The sequence below is a fragment of the Siphateles boraxobius genome, unplaced genomic scaffold (assembly GCF_051911475.1).
Source record: "Siphateles boraxobius isolate OS27281-9 unplaced genomic scaffold, OSU_SipBor_1 19, whole genome shotgun sequence".
In the NCBI taxonomy this organism is placed as follows: domain Eukaryota; kingdom Metazoa; phylum Chordata; class Actinopteri; order Cypriniformes; family Leuciscidae; genus Siphateles; species Siphateles boraxobius.
Genome location: NW_027508799.1, coordinates 19664916 through 19684380, shown reverse-complemented (window position 1 = coordinate 19684380; position 19465 = coordinate 19664916).

The following is a 19465-nucleotide window of genomic DNA, read 5'->3' as shown; positions in this document are numbered from 1 at the left end:
ACTGAAAACTTCTTTTTCAAGGTAGTGACGAAACGCGCTCTGTAGCGCTGTTTGTTCGCTGTCGGCTACGGTAGAAACATGACGACACAAAATGTCGACCTCCATAGAAAAGGGTGCCTGCGGGTATGGAGATATAAATGTCTCATTCTAAGGTAATAAAAACATAACGCTTCATTATGCAAGGTCTTTATACACCACTGAAAACATAGTTATGGATCTTATATTGCATTTCTGTCAATAGATCCTCAGAAATATTACACAATGCACCTTTAATACACTAAAGAAGGCTGTAATGTACAAACTACCTCAGGGCCGACTAAATGCCGCTAGGTGGAACAAACTGTAATTTGTACAACTGTCTGATCAAAATAAATGTAAAGAAACCTTGCATTGGGTATTTGTTGCTTTTTCCAGTTGTACCGAACTCGTATCGAACCGTGACTTCTGTGTACCGTTACGCCCCTAATATGCAGTGATTTTACCACAGTTACAGAGGTTTAAGAACTGCTATAATGTATAACTAACTATACACCAAATTTAATGGACTCTAGCACACAACATCTTGTCTTATCATGTTATTGCTTTTATAATGCTAAACATTTGGGGATTTTACTCATTACTGTAAAAACAGATCCCACAAATCCAACTGCCTGTGTTTAATTGTAAAATAATAGTAACTGAGACATGAAGCAAACAACCAATAACTGATCCATGATAATATTACACTGCAGCACCAAAAAAATAATACAACAACAACAACAACAACAACAGCAAGATTGTGTATCCTGTAGTAGCTAATTCAGTTGCATAAATACTATCAGGGGGCCTTTCGCTGTGGTGTACATGAGTCTCAAGCATCTGGCCATTATAAAATCATTAAAGCTAATGAGACCAACATCTTAAGCAGATTTTAGACTGAAGACACTGGTCGACGACCACGAGCCGTCTCTGAGAATAGGTGCAGTGGCTAATTTCTACCCGTGTGCTTCTAACACATTCTCTCTGTACAACGCACACTCTGCCTCCCGTTGTGCAGCCTCATGAATCATTCATCAATACTACAGGAAAGAAAAGAATTGATGCTGGTGTTGGGGGGAAGCCCTGTCTCTCTGTCTGGCCAACACAGGCAGACGTTACGTTCTCAAATGACGCTAAAGTCAGCTCTTAAGACAGAACATAAAATACACAGTTATAAGTACATGGGAGATATTAACCTTTATGTCACACAGTACGGCAATTGGAAACTAAAGAGGACATTTTTTTTTATTGGACCCCATGCTGTGGATATACGTGTTATAGGCCGTGCTGGCTTTCTTATGCTGGAGAAGGCTGTGATTCCTACTGAGCTTTGAATATTGTAAGATGTCTCATACGGGTCCTTCAGATCAAGAGTCTAAATCAAACGCTCAGCACTTCTGCCTGTAAAAAGATATTCTCAAACCTGAGAAAAACCTCGTTCTCATGCAGTCTTCAAAAGTCAATGTACATTTTGCTAATTGGTCATAAGACATTGTGATATGGTCTTTATTACAAATTAGGGTTTTAGTCAAAACAAAAACTTAAAAGAAAAGGCTGTAATTTTTCATGCTACAAACATCAGGCAAAGGCACCTAACATCCATTTTCAGCTTTATTTATTTTGTACATAAACGCTCTTGACAAGTATGCGTTTGCGGACAAAAGCTGTCACTCATACGCCATGAGATCGATGGGGAACGTGGGGCCTTTGTTGCCGTCTGTCACAGCCATAAATGTGCATACACACTGAGATCTCAGTCACAAGGAGGGCGTCACATACCCTTGTGACTGAGATCTCAGTGTGTGCGTATCAAATCACAGAGGACCACCAGAGCTTACCACACACTGCCTCATAATCTACACCAAACCTGAACTACAACACAGAAAATGTGACAGCACTGAATGCACTGAATTTATAACAGCACTATGGCTATAGAAATATAGGTAATTGCCTCTGTCCCTCAGTTTTTGCTGTTTAATTTGAACTATTCAGCTTTGCAGCTTGCTTGACGGCTAACATGAGGTATTTATCTGCCATAAAATAAAATCTAGGCTATTTTATGACAGAAAATCAAAGAGATTAGTTTATGAGAGCTTCAGCTGAAATTTCAATTTTTAAAGATTATCAAAATATTTATCTGCATCTACAAATATTAGTCTAATTCTTTCAAATTATCTACGCAAGGTTAAAATGCTGCCTGAACCTGATATTAAAAATGCATTCTGTGATTATATTTAGTGGTATTTGCTGTTACTATTGCTCATATACTTTTAATTTGTCCCACGAGGTCTCCTATCCACGTACTCACCAGGCTCAACCATTGGCTTCAGGGGGCACATTTTCAACAGTTCAACTCAACAAATAAAACTACAATTCACAACAATGTAAAAAAGATTTGGAGAAAAACAAAACAAGAATCCGACAATATTGTTGTGCTTTCTCGTGTTTGGTTGGATTCAGCGTCCGTGGAGGCGTGAAGAGAAGCACACAACAAAGAGAGTCTTTGTTGTGTGCTTTCAGGAACTTTACTTTACTTATCAAGACACAACTTACATCAACGGGGGGGTTTATGCCCTTGCCCAGCGCTGATGGGTTAATATACAACCATCCGCACCGGAGCCTGCGAGCATACTGACGCTAAACGTAAACAAGCAGTGAACTAATCCCTACGTAATGACGTAGCCACATCTGATTGGCTAATAAGAACACATTACGTATACATGTGAAATAACTGTAACAAACAATGTATTTACTTAACTAACACTATACTAACTAACACTTCGTTAGTCCATATAATGACTTGAGGCTCGAACAAGTCGCCCCCTTTTTGTCTTTGTCCCCTCTTTTCCACAGGGATTAGGGTCACAGTTAGAGTCCGTTACAAGAAGGGTCCGAGGCTCTTCCGACACAGAGTTGTCAGAGGATGACGGGTTTGGTGCTTCTGCCCCTGTGGCAACCGGTACCTGAGCAGTTATTGGAACCAGGGAGCCTTCCTCAATGCAAGTGTATTTGTGTCGCAGACACTGCATCCAGGCAGGTATGTGGTCACTTAGATAGGGTTGTAAGCGATCATGATGCAGTACTTTCTCACTTCGTCTGTCCCTGACTCGGTAGAGCACTGGTCCAAGGCGTGCTGTGATGACCAATGGCCCTTGCCATGGGGGTTGGAGTTTTGGACTGTAGCCCTTTCTCCTGCTACTGACCCTCACTGACACAAGATCACCTACTTGATAGGACTTCTCTCTGGCTGGTAAGTCATAGACCTTTTTCTGGCGAGTCTGAGTGGAGCGCAAGTTCTGGCGCGCTACCTTATGAGCCTGCTGCAGATTAGCTTGCAGTTCTTGGACAAACTCAGGTGTAGCTTTAGCTTCCCTGGTAACCTCAGCCGTCCTTAGCCAGATGTCATGTGGCTGGAAAACATCTCGCCCCAGCATCAGCTGATTTGGTGTAGAAACCTGTCCCTGAATGCACAATGCTCCTGTATGCTGCAGTGAGTAAGGGAAGATGTTCATCCCAATTCCGCTGACTTTGGTCCACATAACACCGTATCATCTGCAAGAGCGTTCTATTGAATCTTTCCACTTGCCCGTTCGAAGCCGGATGATATGGTGTGGTCCGGGTCTTGGTTACTTTTAACAAGCGACAAACCTCCGTGAACAGCGAACTCTCAAAGTTCCGTCCTTGGTCAGTGTGAATCTCAAGGGGAGCCCCAAAACGTGAGATGAAGTCAAACACCAACCTCTTTGCTGTTGTCTCAGCTCCTTGTTCGGGAACAGGGAATGCCTCTACCCAGCGAGTAAACTGGTCAATTATAACGAGGATGTACCTGTTGCCTGACTTGGATTCTGGAAATGGTCCTAGGATATCAAGGTGGAGTCGGTCCATAGGTGCTCCAGCCTGGTAGCTCTGGAGCTTGGCCCTCCCCATGGGACTGGTTGTCTTACAGGAACTACACTGTAGGCACTTCTTGACGAAAAGGCGTACATCGTTCCCCATATTGTACCGTTGGTAACGCCTGCGGAGCCGCATAAGCGTCTTTTCCTCCCCTGCATGACCCGCATGTGCTGGATTGTGACAGGATTGGAGAATCTCATTCTTCAGGGAAACAGGAACAAGTAAGCGCAGAGATGAAATACCTCCATTTAAATCATCCCACCGGTAATAGAGGACCCCATCTCGCATCTCTACTTGAGACCAACACAGCCAGTACTTGCGAACTGCTGGGCTCTGCATCATGACCTCTTCCTTAGCAGGCAAAGAACCATCAGACATCCATTTATGGAGAACTGAAAGGTCTGGGTCAGCTAACTGTTCTTCCCTGAGACTTTCGGGACTCAGCGGTTGGAGCCAGTTTGAGGAAGGACCTGGGTTGTCATCACCTACTTCATTAACATAACTGGGAGTGTTAGTGCAACTACCCTCATTCTGACGGTCAAGGGAGTGTGTGCGTGTTACAGCCAAGGGAATGACATCATCGACATCTTCCTCGAATCTGGCCCATTGATGGTGGAGCTTTCGGCAGAACTGACACCCCTTGCATGGCAAGCTATCTAGCTCTCTTCCTGCTTGATAACAGTCACAAGGTTCTTCATTCAGAGTCATTCGGGACAGAGCATCAGCGTTGGAATGATATGTACCTGGCCTATGCTCGATGACAAAATTGAACTGACTGAGTTCTTCAAGCCACCTAGCCAGTTGGCCTTCTGGTCTCTTAAACCTGTATAGCCACGTTAGACTGCTGTGATCCGTCCTGAGTAAGAAGTTAGACCCCAGCAAATAGTGGCGGAACTGTCTTGTGAACCTGACAACTGCTAGGAGTTCCTTACGTGTGACACAGTACCTCTGGTGAGCTGGTGTGAGGATACAGCTGGCAAATGAGATAACTTTCTCTTCCCCCCACTGTAACTGTGAGAGGACTGCTCCAATGCTCTGGTTGGACGCATCAGTGTCCAGGACAAACTGTCCAGATGTAATTGGGAACACCAAAATGGGTGCAGTTGTGAGGCTCCTTTTAAGATGTTCAAAGGCCTTTTTCTGCTCCTCTTCCCAGGAGAAGGAAGTCCCTTTCTTGAGTAGCATTGTCAAGGGTGTGGTGATTTCAGCAAACTTGGCAACAAACCTCCTGTAATAGTTGCACAGACCGAGGAAAGACTGGAGTTCCTGGATGCTGGTTGGGGTCTTCCAGATCCTAATGTCATTAATGAGGGCTGGATTGGTCTTAATTTCTTCGCCACTCACAACGTGACCAAGAAACAGGACCTCGTCTCTAAGCAGGTGGCATTTTGAGGGTTTCAGCTTTAGTCCATATTCCTGCAACCTCTGAAAAACCTCTGTGAGGCGCTCCATACACTGTTCCACATCTTCACCAAAGATGATTATGTCATCAAGGTATATCAGTAAAGTGTCCCACTGCAACCCTCGTAGAACCAGCTCCATGGCCCTCTGGAATGTGCTGGGTGCGTTACACAAACCAAATGGCATTCTGGTGTACTCATATAGTCCATACCTCGTCACAAAAGCAGTCTTGGATCTGTCTTTTTTATTCATTTCAATCTGCCCATATCCTGACTGAAGGTCAAGTGTTGAGAATGTCTTTGCACCACCCAGCACATCCAGGCATTCCTCTATTTTTGGTAGAGGATATGCGTCCTTTATGGTAAGATCATTAAGCTGGCGATAATCTACGCACCAGCGGGCCCCCCCCCATCCTTTTTTCTTACAAGGACAATAGGGGAAGCCCATTCTGAGCTTGAGGGGACAACAATACCCGAATCAAGCATTTTCTTGAGATGTGTTTCCTCCTCATTCCAGAACCCTAAAGGGGTACGTCGTACTGGCTGTCGAACAGGCTTAGACATTCCTGTGTCTATGCTGTGCTGCAAGGCAGAGAACTTCCCAAGGTCATCATCAGTTGCCGCAAAAACTGTTTGATATTCACTCAGCAGAGCTACTAACATCGCTTGTTGCTGTTCAGTGAGCGTTTCGCTCACGCCAGTGAACAACTGTCTGAGGTGCTCTGGGAGGTCAAGAGCGTTTGGTGAACACACCCTTCTTATGTCATTCTCATCAGGAGGCTCATTGTCAGGATCTTGTGTCACTGAGTTCCCGTCTTTTGCATACAATTGAGCATCGCCTGGAACTAAGTAGGCTCTTTCTCCCTCCTCCTGAGCGTCAGGATATGCTTCGATAAGCACACCCAAACAGACTCCCCGTAATAAAGGTCTACTGGAAACTGTGACATTGCATAGCCTGACTGGGATCCTCTGTTCCATGTTAATCATGATGCTGCCTGAAGACACTCCATCAGCCAGGGTAACAGGCTCTAGAACAGCCGGGAGTTCTGGTTTTGGGTCGTCTACCACACCCCACACTAAACATTCACACTCTGGCGGCACAGTGACATCACTCTCTAACATCACTCTCGAAATGGCATAGTCTGGGCCCTTGCCTTCGGATATATATGCTGGCATGAGTTCAGAGCCCATAAAAACTTTACCAGAGGCAAGTATGGTAAAATCAGCAGCTTTTAAGAAATCTAAACCCAAGAGCAGGGCATCGCGAATTGGTGCAATGCAAACTATCCACTCCAACACCTTTGTGCCAATTCTGAATTCCACTTTCACTCCGCCTGTTGCTGACATCTCCCTTCCAGTTTCTGCATTTCGGAGACACACATTTTTCAGTCCTGAAGGCAATTTGGCAGGTAATTTGCTGTACGTCTCTTCAGACATTATCGTAGCCTCAGCACCCGTGTCTATAACTGCATTAACTGGTATGCCATCAACAGTCAGCAAAATCATTAAACTGGGCCATCGACTCTCAGCTCTGCTCACATGTACAATAGACGGACTCTGCTCTGCATGTTCAGAGTGATTTTGATTTGAGGGCTCCATTTTGGCCACATTATTTGTAGGAGGACTTGTAGATGGACTGGGGGACCGTGAGCAGTTTCGTTTGAAATGTCCCTCCTCCCCACACTGGAAACATGGCCCGCTAGAAGTTCTGGTGGGGCTGTTATTTTGCTGTCTGTATCTGCTTGACTTGAAAGAGGTCTGAGCTGCACGTCCTCTTTCTGACTGAACTGCCATACTGGAATTTATTTGTTGAGTGGGTCTTACGGTAGAAGGAAGAGCAACAGAAGGGGAAGGAGGCAGGCGAGCTATGGCTAATTGGAGCTTATCAACTTTATCAATGAGTGTTTGTAACTGGTGCTGTGTAACATAACCAGGCTGTGACTGCACTCTACGTGACTGCAAGGCCGGTGCCTCCTCATCAGAGTCCATGTCTTGATCAGCCCAGGATACTCGACGTGTCCTCCCCTTCAGATCAAAGTCTCGTCCGAGTGTGGCTTTGAAATTGTGTTCATAAGATGATACTAGCCGTTGTGCCTCATCCAGTGATACAGGGTCACGGTTCATAACCTCGTATGCCACTTTCTGGTTGCGCAGCCCTTTGAGAAAAGCATCAGCAGCAATTTGCTCCCTGAGCTCAGTGTCAACTCCAGGATAAGCTAAAATGACCAGCCTGTGAACCTCCTCAGCAACTCTGAAACAGTTTCTTTAGACTGGCGCAGTTCTCCAAGTCTCCTCAGTGCTGTGGTGGGAGGTTCTTTCTGGCCAAATCTGAAAGCCAGCTGTTCTTTCAGAAGAAAGTAATCTTCACGTATGTGTTCGGGTAATGAGCACAGGTATCTGACAGCAGCTCCCCGTAGACATTCATGGAGCTTATCCACTCTCTCTACTGTACTCCATCTGTAAATGACAGCTCTGCGCTCAAAAGGAATAATGAAGGAGTCCCAGTCATCCTTAACATCGTAAGTGTCAAGTTTAGCTTTAGGTCCATCTGAAGCTCTACCACGAGGGGTTGTGAGGTGATGGGTGGGTGCTGCAGCAGTTAAAGGTGTGTGCATGTTTTGACCCAAGTTGAAAGAGCCATTATAATGGCTGGGTCCCTGTGCACGGCTTCTAGGTCTTACATCAGGGCCAGGTGTGGAGGAAGTTGGACTAATTGGGCTCCGTACGTGTCTATCAATGACCGCGAGCTCAGCAGCAAAAAGCTGTTCAGCATCTGAAGGCCCTGTAGCATCTCCATCTGTCATAAGGGTTCTATCAGGGGCAGCTGCAAGTGAGGAAGAGTCGTCATGTTGGTGGGGACCACGTGTTACCTTACTGGCATGGGGCTGCTGCGTAAGGGCAAACAAACTAGCCTCTGTCACTTCCAATCTTTGGAGCAGAGGTGAAATGGCATGTTGGAGTTGCTTATTTTGTTGTGACAGCACAGCCTGTAGCCATTGTGGGGGGTCTGGAGCAGCTGATGCTCCGAGGTGGACCTCTGGCTCACTCACATCCATGTTGTATTACAATTTAGCTTTAATTTTTTTTTTCTCTTCACTCACTGATGATACCAAGTTTCTGTCGTTTGCAGAGGCCCAGCTTTATGCAGACGCTTATATTCCATGAATGTTATTATTTTTTTTATTTTTTTTTCAGTATAGTTCTAATACTGAATACTGAAATTTGTGGTTTGTGAACTTTAATATAGATTTGCAGAGCTGTTTAGTAGTATCTGTTTGGCAGACTGCCAGCGCCACGCCTCTCCGATGGGGGAAGGGAAACTCCGTGCAGCACTTATTTCCGTGAGTTTATGGTCAATGCGACGACCAAACGTGGTCAAACAGTCTTAATACTACTTCACAACAGCGTTTGGCAGTGGTTATAATGTCCATCGATTCACAAAGGATGTCCCAGCAGTTCACAACACTCACAATTCGCTGATGACTGTCAATCACGCTCAGCTTCTGACATCACTTGTTGTGCTTTCTCGTGTTTGGTTGGATTCAGCGTCCGTGGAGGCGTGAAGAGAAGCACACAACAAAGAGAGTCCGTTTCAGGAACTTTACTTTACTTATCAAGACACAACTTACATCAACGGGGGGTTTTATGCCCTTGCCCAGCGCTGATGGGTTAATATACAACCATCCGCACCGGAGCCTGCGAGCATACTGACGCTAAACGTAAACAAGCAGTGAACTAATCCCTACGTAATGACGTAGCCACATCTGATTGGCTAATAAGAACACATTACTTATACATGTGAAATAACTGTAATAAACAATGTATTTACTTAACTAACACTATAACAATATGTCAATGTGAACATTGCCTGCACAGTCGCCTTTTCAGTTCCTCATTGGTCACTATAGCACCCCAATAACAAAAATCAATATCAATTTCACAAAGTGTAAGAAGACCCCACAAGCCTATAGGTATATTATAAAGATCCTGTCCCCACTGGCCATTTAAATGCTGCCAAAACCTCAAAAACTTCCTGTTAAAGCTTCTGACAACCTCTAGCCAGGTGAAACATGAAGCTTGTTTAAAATCACTCCATATATAGTCGCTGAAACACTTTCTGTTATCGCACACTGCTCTGAACCATAAATAAGGCCAATGGGAAACACCACTTATTATGTGTTACTGTACTTAGGATATGAAGTTGTATATGGATAATAGCACGTGAATCTCCGTGGAATCTGACACTGAAGATTTATTTTAAAAAGGCAAAATGCTGAAGACACTCATTCATTTACAGTGCTGTGTTTAAACTCCTCCCCACACACACAGACACGGCCACCATGGAGACTGCAGACTGTCTTCACTCTCTCTCCCTCAGATCATTTCACACACATCCGCCTCTCCACACACATAAAGTTCAGATTCTATAAAGTGTTACACCTGAGATGAAAAAACTTATTACAGAGAAAAAACACTCAATATCGATCACAAGGGACAAATATGTACTAAATCTTGTCTTAAAGCATAGTTGAAAACAGATTTCATGTGAAAACACTAAAAATGGAAAAAAATATATATATTCCTTTGAATTAATACTGGTCTTACAAAGCTTTTAAACTATCGCTGGATTTAAATAATTAAAGAAATTAACAAAATAAACCAATGTTATTTTAGTATTATGTATATATAGTATTTTTTATTTTTATTTAATCAGTTTTCATCTTAATTTTGGTTTAAGTTTCAGTCATTGTGCTGTGCTTTAGTCATTTTTTAAATTTTTTATTTCCATTTAGATTTAACTATTACAGGTTTATTTCAGTTTTTGTCTGTTTTATTTCTATTTCAGTTTTAGTAATTGTAGTATTTAAATGTATTTCAGTTAGGTGCCAAATCAACATTTCTAATATTCATTTACAATTTTTTGGTTTAAACTCTCATCTTAAATTTAGTGCAAGCAACACTAATGAATCTCAAATATCAGGCAGTACAACATTGAGTGTTAGACAGAAATGGGTGCCCTAGGTGTTATGAAGCAATATTTAACACAAACTGCCTGCTAAAGCAGAAGAGATGCAATCTAATCCGCCTTTTCAAATTACAGTTAAAGGCGTGAGTTGTGGGTGGTGATCAGAGATGAATGTGGCATTGGTTGTGCCGTGTTAGCTGGTGTGGTCTTCCATATCCTGAAATAGCCTATATTTGAAACAGACAAAATAAAAGGAGATGGTAATCTGACGGATTGGAGGTATATGTTGCCGGTTCCCATGGAGGGTGTGCATCGTGAAATTGCAATGAATCTGTGGATTTATGGGAGAATGAGGCTCAGAATAGCTGTCTGCAGAGGTTTTACAGCATCTACTCTTTCTGCACTGCACCACCTGTTGTTTACCGCAAGCTGATGACAGGCGAAAACACTCACCGACATCCACCCACCAGCACAACACCTGCAGACCTCATCACCTAATCAGATAAAAACAACGTCATTGATGCACCTGCTACATAATGCTACTATCATTGATTCATATATATTATATGAAGTATGCGTGACCCCTTCTGGCCTTATGAAGTATGTGTGACCCCTTCTGGCCTTAGGCCTATGTCTACTTCATTCATTCGATTTTGAGGCCGCACCCTTCCCGCTTCTTAAATCTTAGGCAGACTCGGCAGATAATTCTCAGCCTGTTTTTATTTGCTTTATTTGCTCCATCAGATTGTTACTTTTGTTACACTGTCAGTGACTAATTTTCAAGAGGAAGGATGGAGTTCAATGATTTTACTTCAATTAATGAACATATTAATACATATATTTTGAGCTTTATATTTGCATTGTGTGGTCATCGTTTTATGAAAGCGACAGGAAATTTGAGGTATGCTGTATATGGGGGTGTTAGGAATTAGTCTACATTTTAAACATAATAAAATTATTCAAAAATATATATACTGGATAACAAAATAACAGGGCTAGAAACATTCAGTGTTTGATTCGCCGCAATCTAGTCACACCCCTGTTTATACAAGGCTACTGTGCGTTCACACCAGACGCGAATTGAGCGGCAAATTCGCGCCTGCGCGTCTAGTTATACGCGTGTACACTGTCGGTACTGATCCACTTGTCCGTGCGACACTTCAGTCGCGCCGCACTCCGCTTTATTCCTATGGGTGACGTCACGCAACTTTAAAGCGCCCGCAAAGCATCCCGGGAAGGCGGCGCTTCATTTGGGAAAAATGCTGCGCGTCAAAAAGCTGGCCGATGCCCATCTTTATGCAAATGAATCCGTCAAACGCGACGCGTCTATCCAATAGAAGTAGTCTCTCGAGGGGCCTATGTTCTAGACTGGCCACTGGGTCAAAACCACGCCCATAGCGGTAAACTTGAGGAATGCCCATCAACTTACAAATGTGGAGAGGCGTGCGACACCACGCTTCAGTCGTGTCGCAAAAGTGGATCAGCACCGTTAAGCGGAGTGCGGCGCAGCTTAAGTGTCGCTTGGACAAGTGGATCAGTACCGTTATTCCTATGGTGACGTCACGCGACTTTAACGCGCCCGCAAAGCATCCCGGGAAGGCGGCGCTTCATTTGGAAAAATGCTGCGTGTCAAAAAGCTGGCCGATGCCCATCTTTATGCAAATGAATCCGTCAAACGCGACGTGTCTATCCAGTAGTTAGTCTCTCGAGGGGCCTTTGTTCTAGACTGGCCGCTGGGTAAAAACCACGCCCATAGCGGTAAACTTGAGGAACGCCCATCAACTTACAAATGTGGAAAGGCGTGCGACACCACGCTTCAGTCATGTCGCAAAAATGGATCAGTACCGTTTGAATCCATTCGCGCGTCAAGAGCGAAATTTGTTGGCTGTATGCGCCTGTCCCGCGCCCAGTTTGATGACCTGTTGTCCCGCATCGGAGTGAGGATCACCCTCGCCCTCACCCACCTAATCTGTAATTTATTTTTGTTTTGATGATAAATGGAGCCAGCCTAGGCTACTACAAAAGTGATAAACTGTCCTGTGATTTTTTCCCTCACACAACACTGTCCAGACACGAACTATGTTCTTGCACTATGTTGGTTCTCTTTACATTAGAATAATAATGTTTCAAATAATCTAGATTACATATGGAATAAATAGCAAAAATTTAATCTCAAAAAAACAAAATTAATCTCATATATTAAAATCAAGTTTTTATGTGATAAAATTTTTACTTCACCACGTGACAGCAGCTGGCTCCTGATTGGTTAACGCGGCGCGAATTGACGCAGAAGTTCAGATTTTTCAAATCGGGCGGCAGACGCAAATTCGCGTCAAACGTGTGAATGCACAAAAAGAACTAAATAAATAATTCGCGCGTAACGCGCCAGACGCTCAATTCGCGCGTCAGGCGCTCTACGTCTCATTCGTGCCGCAGGAATTTTTTACGGGCGTAACGCGTCTTTGCATTGACTTAACATTGAAATCACTCGCACCATAAGTGAAGCCAGGGTTCTGCAACTGTCTCCTCAGACCTCAGTCTGTCCCGAACGCGCTACTTAGTTCCAGTTTCGATGAAGCCCCTCTTTCAGAAATACACAATGTGCTGTGATTGGTTAGCTGGCCCAGTATGTCGTGATTGGCATGGCTTAACATGTTCAGGAAATGTCACGGCCCTTACCTTAACCTGCAAGCTCTACTCTGACGTAAATATTTCAAACCAATTCAAGCCTGATTCAGACTTAATAATGTTAACAAACAAGAGGATGTTTTAGAGTGGTATGTTTGTTTGTTTTTTTGTAATTTTCTTATACATTTTTGATTCAATGTTATACACCATTTAATCATGATATTTGTCGGAAAACTATGATAATACAAACAGTAATCGATCAGAAAACTTTGTAAAAAAGCCAGAAAACAGAGAGCTTTGTAAACTTGCAGATCTTTTTTTATGCTCAAAGAGCAACATTACAGACTAACTAAAGTTGAAAAAGTGAAAAAAACATAATAGGACCCCATTTAAATACCATATTGATACACATTCTCGTTTAATTTTCACATTCAATGCGACAAGATTTACGGATTAAATACAAGTTAGGTTAATGTTAAAATTGTGTCTACATTAATGCACTCATAAACAGAAGTTATGCTCTTTGTCAATGTTGAGTTTGTTTCTGGGGTCAACTAGAATAGGTTTTCATGCTTGAATGTTCAATTTTTTTTATTTTTCACATATTTTACATCATTGAAGCTCCTCTCTTCCCAGTCTTTCAGTAAAGCTCTGTTTTGTTTTAGTCTCTATGAAGTGAAATGTGCTCTGATTGGTCGACTGGACCAGTGTTTTGTGATTGGTCAACTGCTTCGACCGTGATTCGGACATGTCACCGGCAGATATGGTAAGGGACTACACTTTTGATTACTTCACTATCTCAAGGATGCCTCAAAACATGACAAATATCACTAAATATCGTAAAGATGATGATCTAACATGCAATGACATCACTCAGGGTCATACTCAACTCCCTTTGACAAAAAAGACATAGATTGGTGCAGGAATGATGTATTTTTATATGTCAACCCAGAAGCCTCACCCTGGTACCCTCGACAAAAAAACACTAGGATTTTTCCATTGGCTTCCACAGAAAATAAGTCCTGTGACTACTAGCAAAAGCTTACACGTTCTTACACGTTTTGTTCATCGTCACAAAAGAACAACATTTTTATGAATTTTGAATCGTAAATACAATCGGCAGCAGTCAAAAGCTAAGCGTAGGCAATAAAAAAAATATTGTTGGGTTAACTAAAAAAGTAAGTAAACCTAGTTGACTTAAAATGTTTAGTTCATTGGAATTAAGAATTTGAGTTATATTAAAAAAAATCACAAGAGGGTATTAGTGATGTATCTTATATCGTATAATAAAACGTGAAAATATCTTGAGCTTGTGTTCACCACAGATATTATTTCAAGCATTTAACCAAAAACCCATTCAAAAAACCCATTGACTTCAGGACGATGGAAACGGAAGTGCTAAAATGAATACAATAAAATGAAATAGAATAGAATAAAATGTAAATCATTTCAGGGTGTTGGCCTACAAAAATACGTCATCCCTGCACCACTCTATTTGAGTAAGGGGTGTGTGAAGAGGGAGACACAAAACACATAGACGCGACTCTTGACTGTTGAGGCAGCAGAACATTAAACTGGGCAGGAAAACGTGTTGCTAGGCAACAGATGACGAACAAAGCTAACCGACTCAGCATAAAGGCAGGATATTGATAGTGCCCATGCATGAGCACTAGAGCAAACCGTCAGTCTAGACTATGAGAAAAGACCACTAAGCAGGCTTGATATATGGTGAGCACTGATTTACTATGAAGGGGAGGGGGGGGGGGGATCACATGAGCCAATTAAATCATACTCAGACAGATCACAGTAAAAGTATTTGATCTGTCGCAAAGGTATCGTTAGCATTTTCTAATCGTTATTCACTAAGTGCATTTGTCTTTGTCAGGCTAAGGCGAAAGCTTGGAGTCCCATCAATTCTGTGATCGATTTACAGTAATCCACCTGAGCTGTACAGGGACCCTCTGAGCTCAGAGTCCTGTCAGCTCTGGAGCGCGGCTAGATCCAGGCAAACAGCAATGGGGAAAGTCCTCCCGATCCCATTCATCACCGATCTGTCACATCTTTTCTGTGTAAATACAGTCAAAGGTCTGTATCTAGTCAGGATGACTGAGAGCATCAGTGAGTTGCAGCCATGCCAGGAACTGTGTTAAGATTCTCACATTTTTTAAGCTTAGATTCTCACATTTTTAAATACCCAGTTTCTCAAAGCCTGTGGAAAATCTCACCCCACAGACTTCCAGTCTAAGTGCATTTCTGTACAAGTTTTGCTTTATTTTACAGACAAAGGGACGGATTGAAATTAATGTAAGGGATGCTGTCAAAAGTGCTTGTCTTTTTTAACGTGGAACAGTTAAAAATTAAAAACAGTTACTAACAGTTAAAAACAGTTACTTTGGAACCTCCAGTACAGTTATTTGTAAAAACAGCCAAAAATCAAAGAACTCTTTTGAAAACTTTTCATATCTTCGTCTTTTATTTTTTCTATTTTAGCATTTGCATTTGAAAAGTATGAAAATCAATCATAGAAACTTGTCATAGTTTTAAGTGTTTATCAAAGAAATATGTTTATCAATAAACCACCATTTAATTGTGTGAAAACGATTTCTATTTTCCATTTTTGACGACTGTCCCATAATCTAGGTGTCATTTTCACAACAATGAACTATTTTACTCCTAATAACAAAGTGTTTTTGTAAAGTTTGTGTAGTTGTTTACCAAAGAACAAAACCGTGCCAGTGAAGAACATATTTGATTGTGTGGAAAAACTTGTGAACAGAATATTAATGTGTGACATTCCCAATCGAAGTGTCAGATTACGCAAAATTAGTAAAATAATATTCATACATAAAATTCTAGCTATGAAGTAGCCTTAGCTATTAAGGCACAGGAGGACTACTTTTGTCCCAAAACAATTTCCACAACAAAATACTGTTAAATAAATATTTTGAGTGTGGTAGTTGTGTGGAGAATAAAAATAAAATAAAATAAATTAGAATAAAATGTCAATTCTCCTATGTTGCACTCTAGGACATTGTTTAATAGTGTAAAAATGTGCACAGGATTTACTTTTATAAAAGTCCACAGGGACAAAAGTGTTGAAGAAACTTTTGAAGAAACATCTATTAACAGAATGCAAATGGTGAGCAGGAATATTAATCTCTGCAAAAGCAGAGTCAGCCTTCCCATTCTAGAAGAAAACATGCATATTCCAGCTTTTTTTTTTTTTTTTTAAATACAGCCATCTGTGAGGGAGTTTCTCAAACACTGCAATACGCTAATAGACACTATCGTGGCGAAGCATCCACAGGATCACTGCTAACAAGATGTTTTACGGAGATGTGATAACTTCATTCTATACCACAAAAATGATCAATACTGTCAATGTTATTGATGGCAGCATTAAGCTCTGAGCAATATGTCATCTTTTGTGTTGTCTTTTAAGGAAAGGCTTTTCTAACTGAAGGATCGCAAGTGGTTTCAAAGTTTTCGAGATGTCCAGTTAAGGTGGACTCAAACCATTACTGAATTATATATTTTAAAGCTTTTACTCCAGTAACTTGAGCGCTTCACACATCCATTATAAACCAATTTTACATTTGCATTCTTCAAATTTTACTTTCTATCGACATCAGCATTTTACGAGTATTTTACAGTAAGAAACAAATCTTTAAAAGTTAATTTCTGACAACTTAAAGTAAATCATTTCCAAATAATATTTTAACAATTTGCTTTAGTACGATAACAATCTCACAACATAATATGAAAAATGACGTACATATATCAGTTTAAACAAACTATTATGTGTGATATTGTATTTAATAACTGATAGGCAAACTACATAATTGGGTTTTATATTGTTAATGTGCTAAAGCAATTTGTTAATGTATATTAAACATACTTATACTATATATTTAAATAAAAAAAAATTCTCACTCTTACAATTATAGCCTAATAGACACACATATAAAAAACATTTTCATTTAAATGAGATGTTCAGACATGTGTTTTATGCATATGTCTGAAACATCTACAGAAATTGACAAATGCAACGACCCTCAGCGTCTGTGCAGTGGTGTGAGCTGATTTTGTGGTGGCCTGCCAGTGTCCCCAGATGGGCAGTAGTGGGCACTGAAGCCCAGGGCAGAGCACTCAGCCTGCCATATTCTGTAGCAGCCACCCAACTGTACATCTGCACATTCCGGCCCTCCAGGTGTTGCTCCCCCTGCTGGGCAGGAGCAGTGCGCTCGCTGCTGTGCAGAAAAGCACGGCTTATATAAGTGGCCTATTCTGTAGGTATAGAACAAGTGTCACCTCAAGGTAAGAATGTGCAGCAGCGGATGACAAAATGTGCTGATTGAGTGATTGTGAAACAAGATGGTGACAGTGCCATGAATCGGGTCACGAAATGCAAGAGTAAGCAGAATGTGTGGAACTCGTATCACAGCGTTCTCACTAAGAAACATTTCCCAATGAGAACTGATTTACAAGCACTACAAGTAAATCAGAGTGTGATGGTAGTCTAAAATATAATCAGTAAAACTACAGTAAAATTTAATGTGCTGCCCAAAATAAAGTCACATTTAGTCTTTTTGCTACTGTGGATTTTGCTTTAATGAGTTGCTAACCTCTTTGCAGCAATAAAATAAACCAAAAAATTATATTTCTTATTATGTACAAAATGTTTTCGTCTTTGAATGACAGGAATTCCCACTGTCTAGAAAAACCTGGATATACGAAGCCTTCTACTGAAGAAATTAGCCAAATTAATCAAAATGATATAACTCAATCAGCATTGTTCTAGTTATGCCCAGCTTTAAAATGTTTTTTTTTGTAGAAATTGTAAGTAAAAATATTTTTTAAAATGTTTATCCAGTAAATCACAAACAACTGGAAAAGGGTCTTTGAATTTTGTTATGGACAACGGAATCAAAATGGTAGAAAACTACTGGAATAGGTAATATGCAAATTTGGATGGCCATATTTATGAAGGACATTTCATAGAATTCTATAAGATTAATATTCCTCAAACATTCTATTTAAGGGTATTAAATTTAAGACTTGCAATGAATTACATACAAACTCCAATTAAACCCTTTTGTATATAACTAGCCTTACGTGTGTATTCTTTTGTAAATACATTTTTTTTTACATCTTCTACTGTCTTATATTACTTAAATGTTCAGCATTCAAAATGTAACCAACAGTGATGGCATCATTGGTATTTGCATAAATAATTAATTTGGTCTTCATCTATTAGCATGACTGATTGGTCTTGTTTTCCTTGCATACATTTAATTGTATACCCAAAACCCAATATAGTACATAAAGTTACATGCTGAATGTCATGACATATGGCAAAGCACTTTCAAGCACTGTGATTTCTTTCAGGAAATTCTAATCACAGTGTTTATAAACCTTGACTACACACATTCCATTCATAATTCATCCACCTATATAAATTCCATACATTATAACCACTTCACCATGGCAACATGTATTCAAACTGCCGATTGATGCACATGCCATCCATGGCTTAATGATGGTCATGAATAATTAATCACAACATTATAAGTCCTCACTACAATATAAGCGTGTTTGCATTGCTTCTCACTTAAACATTCAGTGATGCCTACAGATTTTTTTGTTTTCTCTGCAAGCAGGGTAAGATTTCTTTAAGCGGATGAACATGTTCAAATTCACCTTCCAAGGTTAATTTGGCCGCTAAAAAGAGATCACTGGAAGATATGTGTGAGATAACAAGAGCAGCACATGAGCAACAGCACAGATGGGCCGCTTACACACTATTAACTCACTGAATTGGAGTGCATTGCTGTCTTGAGTACATATGCATCTTGTTTGCCATACTGTTTACATCGCTTGATTACAGATTAGTGTGAGATGAGTGCACATGTTGGACAGACCTTAATCCTCATTAAAAAAAAACGTGGGGTTTTCTATACGAAGTATGTGCCACTAGGATATTGTTGAAGATTTTATTATTTAGAAACTAAGTTATTTAGCTATATAAGAATACACAATTATTTCTTGTATGAGTTATTTCCTCTAATAGGACTCTGTCTAGGTGACTTTGAAAGCTGCAAGACCTTCTGTAAAAATACCCTGAATGTCAATTCTATTCTGAGAAGTCACATGGTGTGAGATATTTACCCAAAACTATCTATCTAGGGTGTGTTACCTTCTATGGGAGAAGATGTATGTATAAAGATTGAACCCAAAAATACTCGGGAGCGCTAGAAGGCCGAAGGGCCAGTGGGCCGGAGGGCCAGAGCGTTAGAGCGCCGGTCTATGGAACGGAATGGCGTTCGAAAATAAAGTCTAATTATTTCTGGCATCAAAGATCTCTGCGAAGTTATTTTTCAGAACAATTGAAACCACTTCAATATCTCCGAAAATAAGCAGATTAAGATACTCTATTGTAACATAACATGCATTATTAGCAGTATCAGTAAACTCATTAAAATGCGACATTTAAGTGTGAACTTCGGTAAAAACTTTTATAAAATTGTTTAAACTAGTGGTTCTTAAACAGGGGGGCTCA